A 16043-nucleotide genomic window follows, 5' to 3' on the forward strand; every position below is an offset into this window, starting at 1 on the left:
CTTTTCATTTTTTTTTCATTATTGATGACAGTGGAACCACCACATGTGAACCCCAGCATCTCAGTTCCTGATATACTGTATTAGGAAGTGAAATTGTACTAAAGACGATGAAGACAAGAAGAACAATAGGACCAGACCAAGTACATATAGAAGAGATCTTTGCTAAAAACAATTCAGTTTTAAAGCTTAAGAAACAAGTTTTCAAGATCTATGAATGAAGAGAAGACAGTGAATGGAAAAAATTATGGATAGTATTGTTATTCCACTACAGCCGCCCCCCCCCCCAAAGGCATTTGAGAGAGAACATACATTTAGACCATTTTCATACGTCTTTATGAGAATGGTCTAAATGTATTTTATGGAATCTTTGATAAAAATATAAAAAGAAATGGATAGTGTTTTTTTGCAGATCATATTTTTAGTCACAGCTGACTGAAAGATGCAGAGAATGCAATGATCTTGCCATATTTATTTGTTGATTATAAAAATCCTGAGATAAAATGAAATTCAATCCTAAAGCCTTTTCTCTAACAAGATATATCATGCATATGTTAAGATCATAAAAATTCCCTGATAAATGTAGCCACAAAGATGATTTTGATCAATAGTCCTACTACAGTTATGCATATCAAGTACAGCATAAGCAGGAAAACATATTCTGGCCAAAACTTATATGGAGAATATGATGTAGAGGCTTTGGATAAGATAGATATCTTGCAGATGATACTATGCTGAGTACATCAGGCCCCACAATTCTCAAGCAGAAATGTCAAATACATAGCCCTTCTGAGCCCCACATGGCTCATATTCCTGATTGGTTTCAAGTTCTAAAACTTGACTAAACCAGACTAAAATGTAATTGGTAATTATTTAACAAAATAAATGATACAATAAAACATAGATAAAATATGAATATGTGATTTTCTAATTCACATGTTGACCTCAGTGAACCTTATGTATGGTTTACTTGTTTCCTTTTCTATTTGAGTTTGATACCATGCATGATGCTCTTGAGCTGCCTCACAAAAATCCATGACCATTCAAAAAAGAGAAATTTAACAGTTCACACAGGAAAAGACAAATAGAAAATTTGTCTAGAGAGTGGCACGCAGTTGAATGGCAGCCCATTGTTTGTGTCCATTAATACATAGGTACTATAGATGAGTCAAAATTTGGGACCAGAATTGAATAAGGAGGGAAAAGTAGACTAGATTGAGTTTGGGAAATTGCATAGTATTTTCAATCATCTTAAAATACTGCTTAGAAGAAAACATTTAAAAAAATTGATATTCTTCCAGTTTTACCCTACAGTTGTGAATGGCAAACAACACAGTGGTTTCTGAAAAGCTGACATTACAGTTGAACTGAAGGACAACAAAAGGAAAGGAGAAGGTAGGGAGAGTGGTGGGAATAGAGAGTAACATATTTGCAACAATAATTAAACATACAAGATACAGTGTAAAAAATATTTCCATATTCCTCTTGATTTCATCAGTGTACATTCCAACTGTGCAGAATGTTTTCAGCCATTTTAATCCTAAGCATCTCTTCCCTTATAAATCCTGTCCAGTGAGTCCACTCATTGTACTAGGAGCCATCCTCTAGATAGCTTGACATTGTATGGGTAATAAGGAACAAGGAAGGCTATCTTGCTATATCCTTCACTTTTATTACATGCCCAACCCACTTCTTTTTCGAGACATACATTTCTCTGATTAGCACAGTTCTTTATTGTTGAATATGCTATAGTCTGTTTACATCTGTAATACATTTTGCATTGTTCTTTGGGTGACTTGCAACCAATTTTTCAGAGACTTGCATGACAAACAGTGTCACTGGAGGAATAATGATGTTAAAAAAGATGAAGATTTAGAAAGAAGCTTGGGATTATTTAAAACACTAGTTTCCCAAAGCCAATTTAGTAGGAAATTTAACCATTCATACTCAGATCCCCAGTTCATTATTCATCTACAATGTCTATCAAACACATGTGATGATATAGTATGTATATTATATGTGATATATAATATGTAACATTGTTTATGCATATAACATAGATAAATGGACCAGCTTTTTATGATCACCATCCAATCACATATAATAATTTGTATTTATCTACTTGGATTTTCCTGTGTGGAAAGTTTGTTTGAATTTTCAAAAATCATAATCCATTTAGGAAACTTTACAGTATTATTGGGGTTCATGAAAACAATGCAATGTCATTGACAAGTCTGAAGACCCTCCTCTACAGGGTATTTTCCATTTGGCCACCATGCTGGAAACCTACAAGACAATGTTAAACATTTTTGGTAAGCAAGTTTCCTTGTTTTATGCTTCATTGATATTAGTAATAATATGACCATTGAGCACAATTATCTGTTAGATCTTTAAGGACTATTGTATGATTTTACTATATTCTGGTGAACTGATTGATTCAATTATCTCTATGAAGATGGTTCTCAAATCTTAATTTTTTAAGAAAAAATTTCTCATTCTACTTATCCACACCTCATCTTTTTCCTGAATTCTGGTCCTATTACCAGCTGCCTTCTGGACATTTCATAGACTCTTCAAACCCAGCATGTTCAAAACAGAAGTCATTATCTTTGCAATTTCTGTCCCTCTTTAAAAAATCCCACCCCTCTTCCTAAATCCCTTATTTCTGTTAATGATACCACTATCCTGTCATCTGTGTTTGAGATCTTGGAGTTATCCAAAATTCTCCTGCATTTCCCATATTCAGTTACTTGCCAACTCCTATCATCCTCCATAGTATCTCATATTCAGCTCTCTCCTCATATAGGCACAATCCTAGTTCATCCCCACCACCTTTTGAAAAAAAGATACCTAATTGATCTTGTCTCAATCTTCCTTTCTCTCCAATCCATCTTTCACACAGGTGCCAAATTGATGCTCTCAAAAGTGTAGTTCTAACCATGTAATTCTCCTGCTTAAGAAGCTACAAGAATTCTCTATTGCTTCCAAGATAAAATCTCTATTTCCTCTCTTTTGCATGTAAAGGTCTTCATAATCTCACTCCAACCTATCTTTTTTTTTACTTAATTCATATTATTACCCTTTGTGGCCTCTATATTTCAGCCAAACTGCTTTTTATTTGCAACATTTCCCATCTTTATCTAGAATGCCCTTATTCTTAGCTTTGCTTCGTGGAATCTCTACCTTCTTTAAGGCTCAGTTCAAGCACTATTTCTTAATGGACCTTTCTTTAATATCTGTCCTCTTGAAAATGGTTTATTTAGTATATGTTTGTATTTGCCTATTTGTATATGTGTTGTTTTCCTTATCTTAGATCATAATCTCCTTGAAAGCAGGAACCTTCCTTTTTATCTTTGTATCCCCTTTGCCTAGCAATGTTCCAAAAACAGAATTGGTCCTTAATAACTGTTTGTCAAATTGGATTGATTTAAGAAAAGCCTTTACAGCAGCATTTTTTTTTTACAAAAGCATATGTTTGGATTTTTTTACATACATATGACAATAAATGCAATGAGATCTTTTTTTCCTTTGCCTTTCATTGAATTACTTGACTAAAAACGTGATCTAAACATCCTTTGTGAGAGTTTCCCTTCTCATACCTTCATCTAAGATACTCTTGATACATTAATTCTGCTCATAAGGATTTTTTTATAGAGGTGGGAAGAGTTGGTTGCCTTTTTTCAGTACTAATAATATCTAGTTTTTCCCAAGCATTTTTTAGGCTTGTTTTCAGATATCTTGAGAATCAATTCCTAAACACCTTCAAAATTATACTATTCCCAGTCTAAAATCAGAAACTACATAATATTAGAATTTAAATGTTGCGACCTTACCCTCATCAATGGAGGAAACAATTTGTCACAGAAATCTTGATAAATTGTTTCCATTTCTAAGCTATTCGTTATCCTTCCAGAGTCATCTCTGGCTTAATTTGGTCTGTTGATGACTTCTGTAAACATTTTCAAAGCTTCTTTTTTTATGTGTGTGTAATTAGGATTTGCTCCCCAGGACTCTAAATCTCAACTTCCCGTGTTCCTTCTCACATTATGTACTAACATAGGGGAGATATAAGTTTTATGTAGCTCCGCCTTCACACACTCTTTTCCCCTGATTGCAGCTGGGAAAGGGGATTTTGCTCAGGTTTTTACTTTTGTCCTTTCATTTCTTTTACTTCAAGTAATCACTAATAAATCTTATAAAACATAATACTTGGAGTTATTGGATATTAATCTTAATCTTACATGTGACAATACCATCCATAATCTTCCACTAGCCTATTTTATAAGATTTTAAAGATGAGTTTGTATTTTCATAGATATTCCCCTGTTCTGCTATGTGCTTAGCAAAGAGATCAAGTGTTTGCTGCCTGAGGTCATTTCTACACTTTCTTGTTCTTCTAGTGATGACTGGTTTATTTTGACTAAACTTAATGATAATCTATATCAATGTCTATTAATTTATTTGTCATTTGGGGCATTGAGTTTAGTTGGTAAGGTTGGAATTGCCTAAATTGTCAACAATTTTTATCTGCTTTTTAATCTGCTAACAATTTTTGTCTTTTCTTTAGTAAGATGATAGTATGGCTGTACATAGTTGATTAGGAAATGATTTCCACATTGGTTACTAGCCATTTCCTGTCATAATGTAGTCAGTTTAACTGTTGTATGATGTTATTTGGTGTTTGCTGGCTCACTTTTTTAGAAGTATTTATGCATTGAGTTTTGACAAAAAAGTTATTTCATAAACATTAACCCAAAATATCCCTTACATCCCTGAGAAAAACTTGGTAATAGAAAGGAAAGATATGTCTTTTAATTTATATAGTGTGTAATACTAATATTGCTTGACATTTGACCAGAACTATTCTGCCTTGCCATGTTACATTGTGGTAGTCTTGCATATATTCTTTTGGTTTTGTTTTTCTTGCTCTAAATCACTTCTAATTCTTATAGAAATTTTTGATGATATATAGATACAAGTCTTCTGTATAGTCTACATATCTTTAGGCTCTTGTATTTCTTACTTTTGGATCATGTTTTCCAACATACTTTTTCTGCCTTCAACTCTGCCTGTTGCATTGAAATCACAAAGTTATTTTGGAAGGTCTTATCAAGTTCTTTATAGAATTTCTCTATCTCCTCATCCTTTTACAACACATGATGGGGCAAAAGCTTCAATTATTTTCATGGCAGTCTTTTGGCTAGTCCTTATCTTAAGCACTACAATGTAAAATGACCAAATATTCCATGAAATCCTGTTTTGTATTGCCTCTCCATGTAGGATAAAAACAGTTCCCTGATTTGTCTTGCTAAGGAGAACCTATGAGCTATTCTTCTGTTTAGTTCACAGCTTCTTTTTGTCTTCTCATTTCATTTATAATGAGACTGTCACTATTGATGTGGTTACATTTTTCTATTAGGATATCTCATCAGTTGTTTTGTCCATTTAATTTAGACAAAGCTCTTATATTTAAATTACCCACAATTAGTGTTTATAGGCAGTCTAAAAACTGATTCCTAATCTTTCTTTTTTTATTGCTTCTTTGCCATGGCCATTAAAGAATCAAAAAAAGGACTAACCAAACTGGGTGGAAGACATTTTTGTATTTTTCTATTTCATGAATTGCCAAGGACCAAAGAATTGATTACTTAGGCTATCCCACTAGTGATGAGCTTTTCTGTATTTAGACTGACTCTTGTAAAGGTCTGTTTGGGGGTCCCTAATCAAACTTTTCTGGTATTACAGAACCTACCAATACTTGAATTTCACCATAAATAATCATTTAGAACCCAGAATCAGCTCCACAACTTGATGAGGCATCAAAGAATGACTTTGTGAAGCACAAAATATTATCCAGGAGGCCTATGATCAGAAAATGATATGGGTTGCCCATGTTGATGTAGTGAGGGGTAAAAAATGAACATCCCATGTGACACACAGAATGTCAAGATCTAAGAAGTTTGATTTAAGATTGACATGTGGGAGATATGGGTCAATTTATCTAGTTGAATGTCTTTTCAGTAGTTAATGAGCAAAGAACTCACATTTCAAGTACCAACAGTTAAAGCCATGTTTACATAAAAACTGTGATTCTTATCATATCTGCTTTCCTCCATAACTGCTGCTCTCTCAAAGGCTATGGCCAAGATGCAAGACAAGCATCTTGTTGGATGAGAAAGCACAGGTGGGTTCTGACCTGCAGCACTAAAAGGCGGCCCCTTCCCCGCTGCTGAGATCACAGATTCACTGAAGGATGTGCAAAACACCAGCAGCCTGTCCCTAAGGGCAGAATTGGGGTTGTTTTTTTATTTCATATGTACCAGCTTAAAGTAGTCTCTTGGGGGCATCTAAGAGGCTCAGTGGATTAAGAGCCAGGTCTAGAGATAGCAGGTCCTGGTTTTGAATTGGATCTGGGACACCTTCTGGCTATGTGAGCCTGGGCAAGTCATTTAATTCCATTGCCTAGGCTTTACTACTCTTCTGCCTTAGAACCAATACACAGTATTAACTATAAGATGAATGATAAGGGTTTAGAAAAAATAAAATTTAAATAGTCTCTCACCTTTATATTATAACATTTTGTCTATACCCCTCTTTTGCCCTTGTATTACTTCGTACCATACTATGCTTTGTGTATAACTTACCATGTTCCCCATTAGGTTGCATACAGGAACTCTGTGGGAGTTTTTTTGTATCAGAATTTCTCGTGCCTCGTGCAAAATGTTTCAATAAGTGTTTATTGAACTGAATTTTATGTGGGCAATGAGAAAAAAAAAGTTTCAAATGTGACTCAAGAGTGACAGAGAAGTTGGTGTCTAGGGGAAGATTTTAGGGGGGAGATGAGTTCAGTTTGTTCCTTTCTATCATACAAGTGTTTGAGTTGTGCCCAAGTGTGTAGGTAGAGTGGTCTAGCCTTTTAGAAAATTTTAACATGCTACTCTGTTGATAGATTTAGAGATAATCCTCATTTCTCAAAGGCTATTCCAAAGAATATAAATCAAAGCTTGTCAAGTCCTACAAAAGTGGAAAACTTTGGCTACGAATATAGTAAAGTAAAAGAGAGTGAGCTATGTCATCTAACATCTAATATGCAAATGGTCCAAATTTTCAAAATAGATCAGGTTTTCGTTGTTCTATGAAAAGACTGTGCTTCCCTTAAATAAATGCTCCTTAAAGTGTAGGGAAAAATGAAATAAATTCTTGCTGCTAAAAAAGCTTGCATTCTAATTTGGAGATGCAACATGAGTGGATGAAGAAATAAGAAGACAATTTGAAGAGGAAGATATCATTAAGAACTAGACAAATATATGCTAAGCATATGTGCCAAGGAGGCCAATGATAAAAAGCAAGGTTTCACTAATGTAGGAAGGAAAGGGCATTAGGCATCTACTATGCTAAGCACTTTATAAATATTGCCTCATCTGATCATCACAACAACCCTTTGAGGTAGATACTATTATTAAATTTATTTTACATTTAAAGAAAACTGAGGCAGTCAGGTTAAGTGACTTGTCAGGATCACATAGCTAATTGGTGTATGAGGCTAGATTTGAATTCAGGTCTTCCCCATTCCAAGCCTAATGCTCTATCCACTCTGCCACCTAGGAGTCTCTGTACTAATGTACTGTTGATGGAGCTGGAAATAATTTTATAAGTATAAATTTAAAATTATTAAACTGTGCATATCTTTTGACCCAATGACAGCACTACTCATACTCAAATCAACCCTTTTTATAGCAAATGGAAAAAAAGGAGAATAAGTGAACAAATTATAATATATGAATATAGTTAAAAACTGTTGTCCCATAAAAATGAAAAAAGGGATGGATTCATAGAAACCTGTGAGGAATTGTATGAACTGATGCAAAGTGATGTGAGTAGAACCAGGAGACAATTTATACAACCACAATATTGTAAAGAAAACAACTGTGAAAGACTTCAGAACTGATTCATGCAGTGATTAGTCATGATTCCAAAAGATATGCTTTCCATCTCTTGGAAGTAAGATGGTGGACTAAAGGTAAAATGAAACATTCGCGAACATGACCAGTGTGAGGGCTTCTTTTACACAACTATACTTATTTCCTTCATAGGAATATTTTTTTTTTAGGAGATTAAAGAAGAGTTAGGGATAGTGATAGTAATTCTAAAGGGAAGTAAGGAAATGAATATCAATAGACTATTTAAAATTAAGCAGAAAATGGCAAAATTAAGAGGAAGATGCAGAAGAGGAGTATTGAAATTATTATGTTAAATTGGAAATATGCGACCAAAAAAACCAATATACTTAGTGGAGACTCAGTTTCATATGCAGTTCTCTTTTTCTGTGTTTTGGGTTTTGGTTGTTTTTTTTTTTTGTTTTTTTTTTTTTGGTATAGGGAAATGTCATGTCTGTTGATGTTTATCTAGTTGATAATGAAAAAGAAAATTTAAATTTAAAAAGGCACTTTGTAAGCCAAAAAGACTCAGCAACACCTTTCAAAATAGCAAAGAACTGGAAATAATGTAAATGCTTGTCAGTTTGAGATAGCTAAACAAGTTGTGGTGCATTACTGTAATAGAAAATTATTGCATTGTAAGAAATGTTGAATATGATGAAATACAGACAAGCATGGGATTTGTAAACTGAGGCAAAAGAAAGTATAACCAGAAAAATAATATACATAATGACTACAAACTTGAAAGAATGATAGAAGCAATTCTGTAAAATTATAATGTACTTAGCCTCACAGAGAAGATAAAAGAGATACCTAACTTTCTTCCTTGCAGAATTGGAACTATGGGAGTTGAACACTAAAGATAGCCTACTTTTTAAATGAGTTTGGTTAGTTTGCTGAACTGTATTTAATGATTTTTATTCAAATAACATAACTTCCCAGTTCAACTGCAAAAAAGAGTTGGCCATACCCTTGCTATGATCATTGTCTACCAGTATTCCATTTCCTTGTTCACAAATTTCAAACTGTCTATATATCTCATCATAACCTTTTATCATTCCATTTCCCCTATGCCTTGCTATCCCTAAACTTGTTCATTGTCACCCTGACCTCCATTCCCTCTATCCCTCTGTTATTTTCCTGGATCTCATCACTTCATCGACTACGTTATCTCCTCTCCTTCTCCATCTCAATCTCTTGATGAATCTACTCCATAGTATTTTCTACTCATGAGTCACAGGCTACTTTTTCCTGTTGCCAGTCATGCCATGCCAACCCCCAACTCATCATCAGCCTACTTCTATTCATGCTCTGCTGAATGGGGCTGGAAAGAGGTCACAAAAACCCACTACAAATTTATGTCCTCTCAACTGGGTCCTCACTGCTGTAAGACAGACTAATTGATTTGCCCATTCTCCATAAAGTCTGTTCCAAACATCTCTTCTCTTTCCTTAAACTTCTCACAGCAACCCCTTCCTCCACCATTTCAGTTGACCTGTTCTCATAATTCACTGAAAAAAAAAAGCTATTTGGCAAGAGCTTCCTCTTCTCCCCTTCGCCTAAACTTGTATCTCCCAGAAGTCCCCTGATTATATCCACCTAAATGTCACACACACACACACACACACACACACACACACACACACACACACACACACACACGCCTTGCCAAGTCAAACCCTTTTACCTGCACAAATGAGCCCAATTTGTCCCCCCATCTTCTCTAGCAGAATGCTCTATCATGCCTGTTCTCTCATTTTCAATCTCTCCATATCTACTGCCTCCCCTACTTTCTACAAATATGCCCATGCTGGGTATGGCTCAGTAGATTGAGAACCAGGTCTGGAGATAGAAGGTCCTGGGTTCAAATGTGACCTCAGCCACTTCCTAGCTGTGTGACCCTGGGCAAGTCACTTAACCCCCATTGCCTAGCCCTTACCACTCTTCTGCCTTGGAACCAATACACAGTATTGATTCTAAGATGGAAGGTAAAGGGTTTATATATTTTACGGGGTAATGCCATCCTCAAAAACCTTTGCTTGATCTATCTATCCCCTCACTAGCTATTATCCCATTTCTCTCTATTCTAGCAAAATTCTTTGAGGAGGCCATCTGCAGCGGGTTTCTACTTTCTTTTTGTTGTCTTAACTCTGCAATCTGGCATCTGACCTCACTTTCAAAATCACTAATAATCTTCCAGTTTCCAAACCTTTCTCAGTTCTCATCCTTGACCTCTTTGCAGCCTTTGACACTGCTGATAATTCTCTTCTTAATATCTTCTTCTCTCCAGTTTTCATGACATCTATTCTCTCTCCTGGTTCTCCTACCTCTCTGACCACTCCTCAGAATCCTTCACTGGTCTTTCATCCAAGTCATACCCCACTAACTTGGTGTCCCATGGGACTCTGTCCTGGTTCCTCTTTCCTATACTCTTTCTTTAGGTGATCCCTTTTCCCATGGATTCAATTATTTTCTCTGCTGCTGATTTTCAATCAATTTTGCCTTTGTGGCATCTTTCTCATGCCTGGACTATTGTAACAGCCTACTGGTTGCTCTTCCTTCCACAAATCTCTTCCCACTTTAGCCCCATCTTCTACTCAGTTGCCAAAATAATCTTCCAAAAACCTAGGTCTTACCATGTTACTCTCCTACCCAGTAAATTCCAGTGTCTCCCTATCATGTTCAGTATCAAATATAACATTCTCTGTTTGGCTTCTAAATCCCTCCATACCCTTTTCCCTTCCTACTTTTCCATTCCTGTCACATTGCCAGCCCTTCCACATACTCTGTAATTTAGTGACAGTGGCTTCCTTGCTATTTCTCAAACAAGACACTGCATCTTCCAACTGGGCATTTTCTCTGGCTATCTCAACATGACTGACTTTTTCTCTTTCCTCATCTCTGCCTCCTGATTTCTCTGGGCTTCTTTCAAGTCCCAGCTTATTTTCTAGTTTGCTCATTTAAAAGTCTGTTATGGTATATTAATGTTTCTTCTGTTTATATCTAGACAAAAAAGAAAAAGAAAAAATGTCATAGTTTCAGAAGAGATCAAAGTTGATGGCCTCCACTATTATTAAAAACACTTTGGAAGTAGATTTTTGAGTACTTAGTGTTAGTTATTACTTTATTTAAAGAAGAATTACTTTAAAAAAACACAAAATGTTAACCAAATTTAGTTGTTTCAGTTTACACATAACTGGGCAAAACCACTATTTGTTTTGGCTATTTGATGTTGAGGTTACTTAATGCCATTTAAGTAAAAAGGCATTTTAAAAATTAATAATTTGACATAGTTAAGTTAAGAGACTTTACATAACTTTTACCTTTGTTGTTCACAAATGCTCATTATGGGTAGGCACTATGAAGATTCTGAGATACAATGTTGAGAAAAGGGGAAGATCAGGTGCACACCTTCAGGAGTTTTGTACTTGCACCAGAAAAGGGCATGACATGCAGATTTTTTAAAAATTGTAAATGCCACAGATAAAATACTGCATGGGGCATATGAATCAATAAGGTAGAAAGGAAGGAAATGACATAGCCAGGTCTCCCACATCCTCCCCTCATCCAACTACTCCAACAAAGATCTCAGAAGAGAAGATAGGAAATTTAAAGAGAAACTACAATTGATCATCTTTTTAACACAAGATTACAAATTTGATCAACAGGCAAGTGACCAGAGCAGGAACTGTGAGACAGAGGTGGGTTTGGGTTGCAGAGCCAGAACCCAGGAGCAGAATAGGGATGTAGTGATGCTGTAACTGATTCCAGCCAGAGAAACCAAGGTATTGAACTCAACCTCCTGAGGTTCCTCTCACTGCCAGGGGTAGGCTGTGCTGGTAAACATCTAACAACCAGTTCTCTGAAAAAAATTTATATATGACACACTTTTATCTGCCTTATTAAAACTTTCTTCACTTTCTTAAATTTAAAAATCATCAAAATGATAAATTGAGCCTTGATTTGTAGCATTTGCCAGTTTCCAAAGTATAACTGCTTACCATGAAAATTGACAGTTCGGCTGGCTGCAGCAAACTCCTACAGCACTGAGGCACCAACCCTGGAGCAGGGAACTTGGATTTAGCCCCCAAATAAAGAATAGGGCCATAAAAGCAATGCTCTGATCTTAGAGAGGGGAATCTAAGACTTAGCTACCCAGTGCAGAGTCTGTCACTTTGATTGTTGAGAGGAAATATCAGAGCCAGCCCCTTGGAACATAAGTGGGCCACAAGACTAATTCTGTAACCCTAGGAGAAGAAAGGTTCTGTCTCTCTAACCTAGGAAAGGAAATCTTGAAGCCATACCTAAACCGGGACCAGTGGAGTCAGTTATTGGGAGCAGAACAGAGATGGAGTTCTGTAGATCTTGTACCAGGGAAGATAGGCCAGGTCTATAAAGGGATACAACATTTTAATCAGAAGTTCACAGTTCAGTGTTAATGCAAAATCACAATTAGAGAAGAGATGTTGGAAGGATGAGTAAACAAAACAAAACAAAACAAGATCACTATTATGATGCCAGGGATGCTGATGAGACAAATTAAAGAGAAAGCAATTCCTAAAACACATATAAAAAAGCTTCAAATAAAAGTTTGGACACAAAATCAGTTGGATTCATAAAAGAAATGAGGCCATTTTTTAAAATTAAAAAATATAAGAGAAATGAGAGTGATACCAGAAAGAATTAGAAAAGCAAATAGATCTAAGGAAAAAAGACTTGCAAAAAGAATTAATAACTTTGTATAAGAACTACAAAATATTACCAAAGTAACAGACACCCTAAAAATTAGAATGGAGCAACTAGAAATTAATGACTCCATAAGAAAAGAAATATTAAAACAAAGTCAAAGGAGTAACTTTGTTGTTTTTTTTAAATAGGAGAAAACAGAAGATATCAGATATTAAGAAAAAGTGACCTAGAAAGTAGGTCAAGGAGAATGAGCAGGAAGCTACATGGTGCTGAGGTTGGGAGTCAGGAAGATCCGGATTAAAATCTCATTTTAGATACTAGCTATGTAACCCTGAGCAAGTCACATCACAGCTTCAGTTTCCTCATCCCTAAAATGGGGATAATATTAAGGACCTACTTCAGAGGGTTGTTGAGATGATCAATGAAATAAAACAGGTAAAGTGCTTTGCAAACATTAAAGTACTATATAAATGCTAGTTATTATTTAAGAATCATTGGCCTACCAAGAATGCCATGACCAAAAAAAAAAAAGAGCCTGGATATCATATTTTAAGGAACAAAAACTTCCTAGACCCCTTAGAACCAGAAGGAAAAATAAAAATAGAAAGAATCCACTGGGCACCTCTTGAAAGAAACTCCAAAATGAAAATACCTAGGAACGTTATATCCCAAATCTCTAAGAGATTAAAAATCAAAGAAAAATATTTTAGCCAGAAAGAAAAAGGAACTACAGTTAGGATCACTATATTTAGATTAAAAGACAAAAACAAAAGACATAGCCCTATTACCAAAAATAACCTAGCAAAATGGAGCATACCCCAAAGGGAAGAAATAGATCTCTAATGAAATAGAGAACTGCTAATATTCTTGACCAAAAGACCAGAGTTGAGTAAAAACTTTGAAATAAAAACACAAAAAGATAAATCCTTGTGGAATAATATCTGACTCTTCATGATCCCATGAACCATAGCACACCACTATTATTGTCCATGATTTTTTTTGGCAAAAATTCTGGAGTGACTTGACATTTCCTTCTCCAGTGGATTAAGACAAACCGAGGTTGTGTTTACAGTTGACTTGCCAAGTGTCACACAATTAGTAAGTATCTGAAGCTAAATTTGAAGCCAGGTTTATCCTCACTCCAGGCTTCTTTTTTTTTTTTCAATCTCTTAACCTTCCATCTTAGAATCAAGGCTGAGGAGCAGTAAGGGCTAGGCAATGGGGGTTAAGTGACTTGCCCAGGGTCACCCAGATAGGAAGTGTTTGAGGTCAGATTTGAATTTAGGACCTTCTGTCTCTAGGCTTGGCTCTCAATCCATTGTGCCACCCAGCTACCCCTATCCCCACTCAAGGCCCAGTGTTCTATCCTCTGAATCACCTAGCTATCTCAAAAAAATCACCTATCTCAACAACAACAACAACAAAAAAATACAAGAGAATAATTGAAAGAGACTTTATAAAGATGAACCATTTACATTTTAATGGGAAAGGAAGGAGAACCCTAATGTCATAAGGGGTAATAGTAAGAATCAAATAAGAAAGAGGGCCTTGGAGTAGTTTTGTTATATTCTGATGTTAAAAGAATAAAAGAAAAGGAGGGAAGGAGGAAGGAAGGAAGGAAGGAAGGGAGGGAGGGAAAGATACAATAGGATAAAAAAAGAGGAGAAACTAGAGGAATTTATGATCTCTCTCAATCAGAGTATGCAAGTCGAGTATGCAAGTGAAGAAGGGGTGAAAGGAGTGGGTGTCACTTGAATCTCATTTTAATCCAAACTGGTCCAAAGATGGTAGAACACACACACACACACACACACACACACACACACACACACACACACTACAGGCACACATACACACCTCAACAGGAAAGAGGAGGGAACAGGAAGAGGGGGAAGGGGAAATAAGAGAGATAGATTTAGAAGAGATTAATGCTAAGAAGAGATTAAAAAGAAATAAAGAAGGGGAGCTGGGTGGCTGAGTGGATTGAGAGCCAGGCCAAGAGATGGGAGGTCCTGGGTTTAAATCTGGTCCCAGACATTTCCTAGCTGTGTGGCCCTGGGCAAGTCACTTTAATCCCCATTGCCTAACCCTTACTGCTCCTCTGCCTTGGAACCAATACATAGTATTGATTCTAAGATGGAAAGTAAAAGTTTAAAAAAAAAGGAAATAAAGAAAAGAGGTAAAGTGCAAAGAGGAAAGAGAAGAGGATGAGGGAAATACATAATCATAATTGTGAATGTTAATGTGATCAACTCACTCAGAAAACAGAATGTATTAGAAAACAATTCAACAAAACATATTTGTTTTATTTTGCTTTATAAGAAATACCTGAGACATAAAAACTCAGTAAGTCCTTAAAATAAAAGGTGAAAGCAAAATCTGTAATGCCTCAGCTGCACTAAAAAAAAGCAGAGATAGCAATCATGATCTCAGACTAGGCAACCAAGAAAACCAGGCAATTAAAAGATATAAACAGGGAAGCTAGATTTTACTGAAAGGTACCAGAGACAGTGAATTTATTTTGATACTTAACTAAATAGTCTGGCATATTAATACAGGCAAACAAGTTACACAGAGAAACAAATAATAAAACTAAAAGAGTGGGGCACCTTAATGTATCCTATCTCAGAATTAGACAAATCTAACAAAAAAACAAACAACAAAGAAAGAAGAAACTGATTAAAATTTTAGAAAAGCTAAATATTATACGTCTCTGGTAATTATTGAACGGGAATAGAAAGGGGTATATATTCTCAACTGTCCATGGCACCTTAACAAAAAGTAACTATATATTTGGGCATAAAATCTTCACAAAGCAAAAAATAGAAATATTAAAATTTATCTTTTGTTGACCATAGTGTAATAATCCTATTCACTAAAGGTTCATAGAACCAAGGATTAAAAATTAACTGACAGATTCTCTAACTGAATTCCCCAACTGACAAATCCTCGAAGAATATGAATAAGCAGTTTTCAGATGAAATCAAAACTATTAAAAATCACATAAAAATGTTACAAATCCCTCTTGATTAAAGAAATGTAAAGTAAAACCACCTCACCCCTATCAGATTGGCCAATATGAGAGTAAAAGTAATAAATGTTGGAGGGGATGTGACAAAATTAGACACTAATGCATTTAGCAGGTGGAGTGAAGGAGGGCATTTTGGAATTATGCCTAATGGACTATAAAACAATACTTACCAGCTTTGATCCTGTAATACCACTGTTGGGTCTGTATCAGAATGGTAAAAAAAAATAGGAAATAGGAAAGGACCTGCTTGTACAAAAATATGTATAGGCTGCTCATTTTGTGGTGGCAAGAATTGGAAACTAAAGAGATGCCCATTGATTGGGGAATGCCTGAACAAATTGTGATACATGACCCTGATGGAATACTATTGTGCAGTAAGGAATGAAGAA

The 16043-nt window shown here is 35.6% G+C and overlaps 1 protein-coding gene across 4 annotated transcripts in view; it reads left to right on the plus strand.

Annotated features, from left to right (window-relative positions):
• Positions 1–16043, plus strand: part of ZHX1 (zinc fingers and homeoboxes 1) — a 58744-nt gene that overhangs the window by 31510 nt on the left and 11191 nt on the right. For 3 of the 4 annotated variants that reach the window (XM_056823134.1, XM_007488273.3, XM_056823128.1), the window contains one exon: positions 32–5572. The exons of the other annotated variant lie outside the window; for it this stretch is intronic. The gene's annotated coding sequence lies outside the window, so the exon portion shown is untranslated. Of the gene's footprint in view, positions 1–31; positions 5573–16043 lie in introns of those variants that run through there. 4 annotated transcript variants of the gene reach the window in all.

The sequence above is a fragment of the Monodelphis domestica genome, chromosome 3 (assembly GCF_027887165.1).
Source record: "Monodelphis domestica isolate mMonDom1 chromosome 3, mMonDom1.pri, whole genome shotgun sequence".
NCBI classification, from domain to species: domain Eukaryota; kingdom Metazoa; phylum Chordata; class Mammalia; order Didelphimorphia; family Didelphidae; genus Monodelphis; species Monodelphis domestica.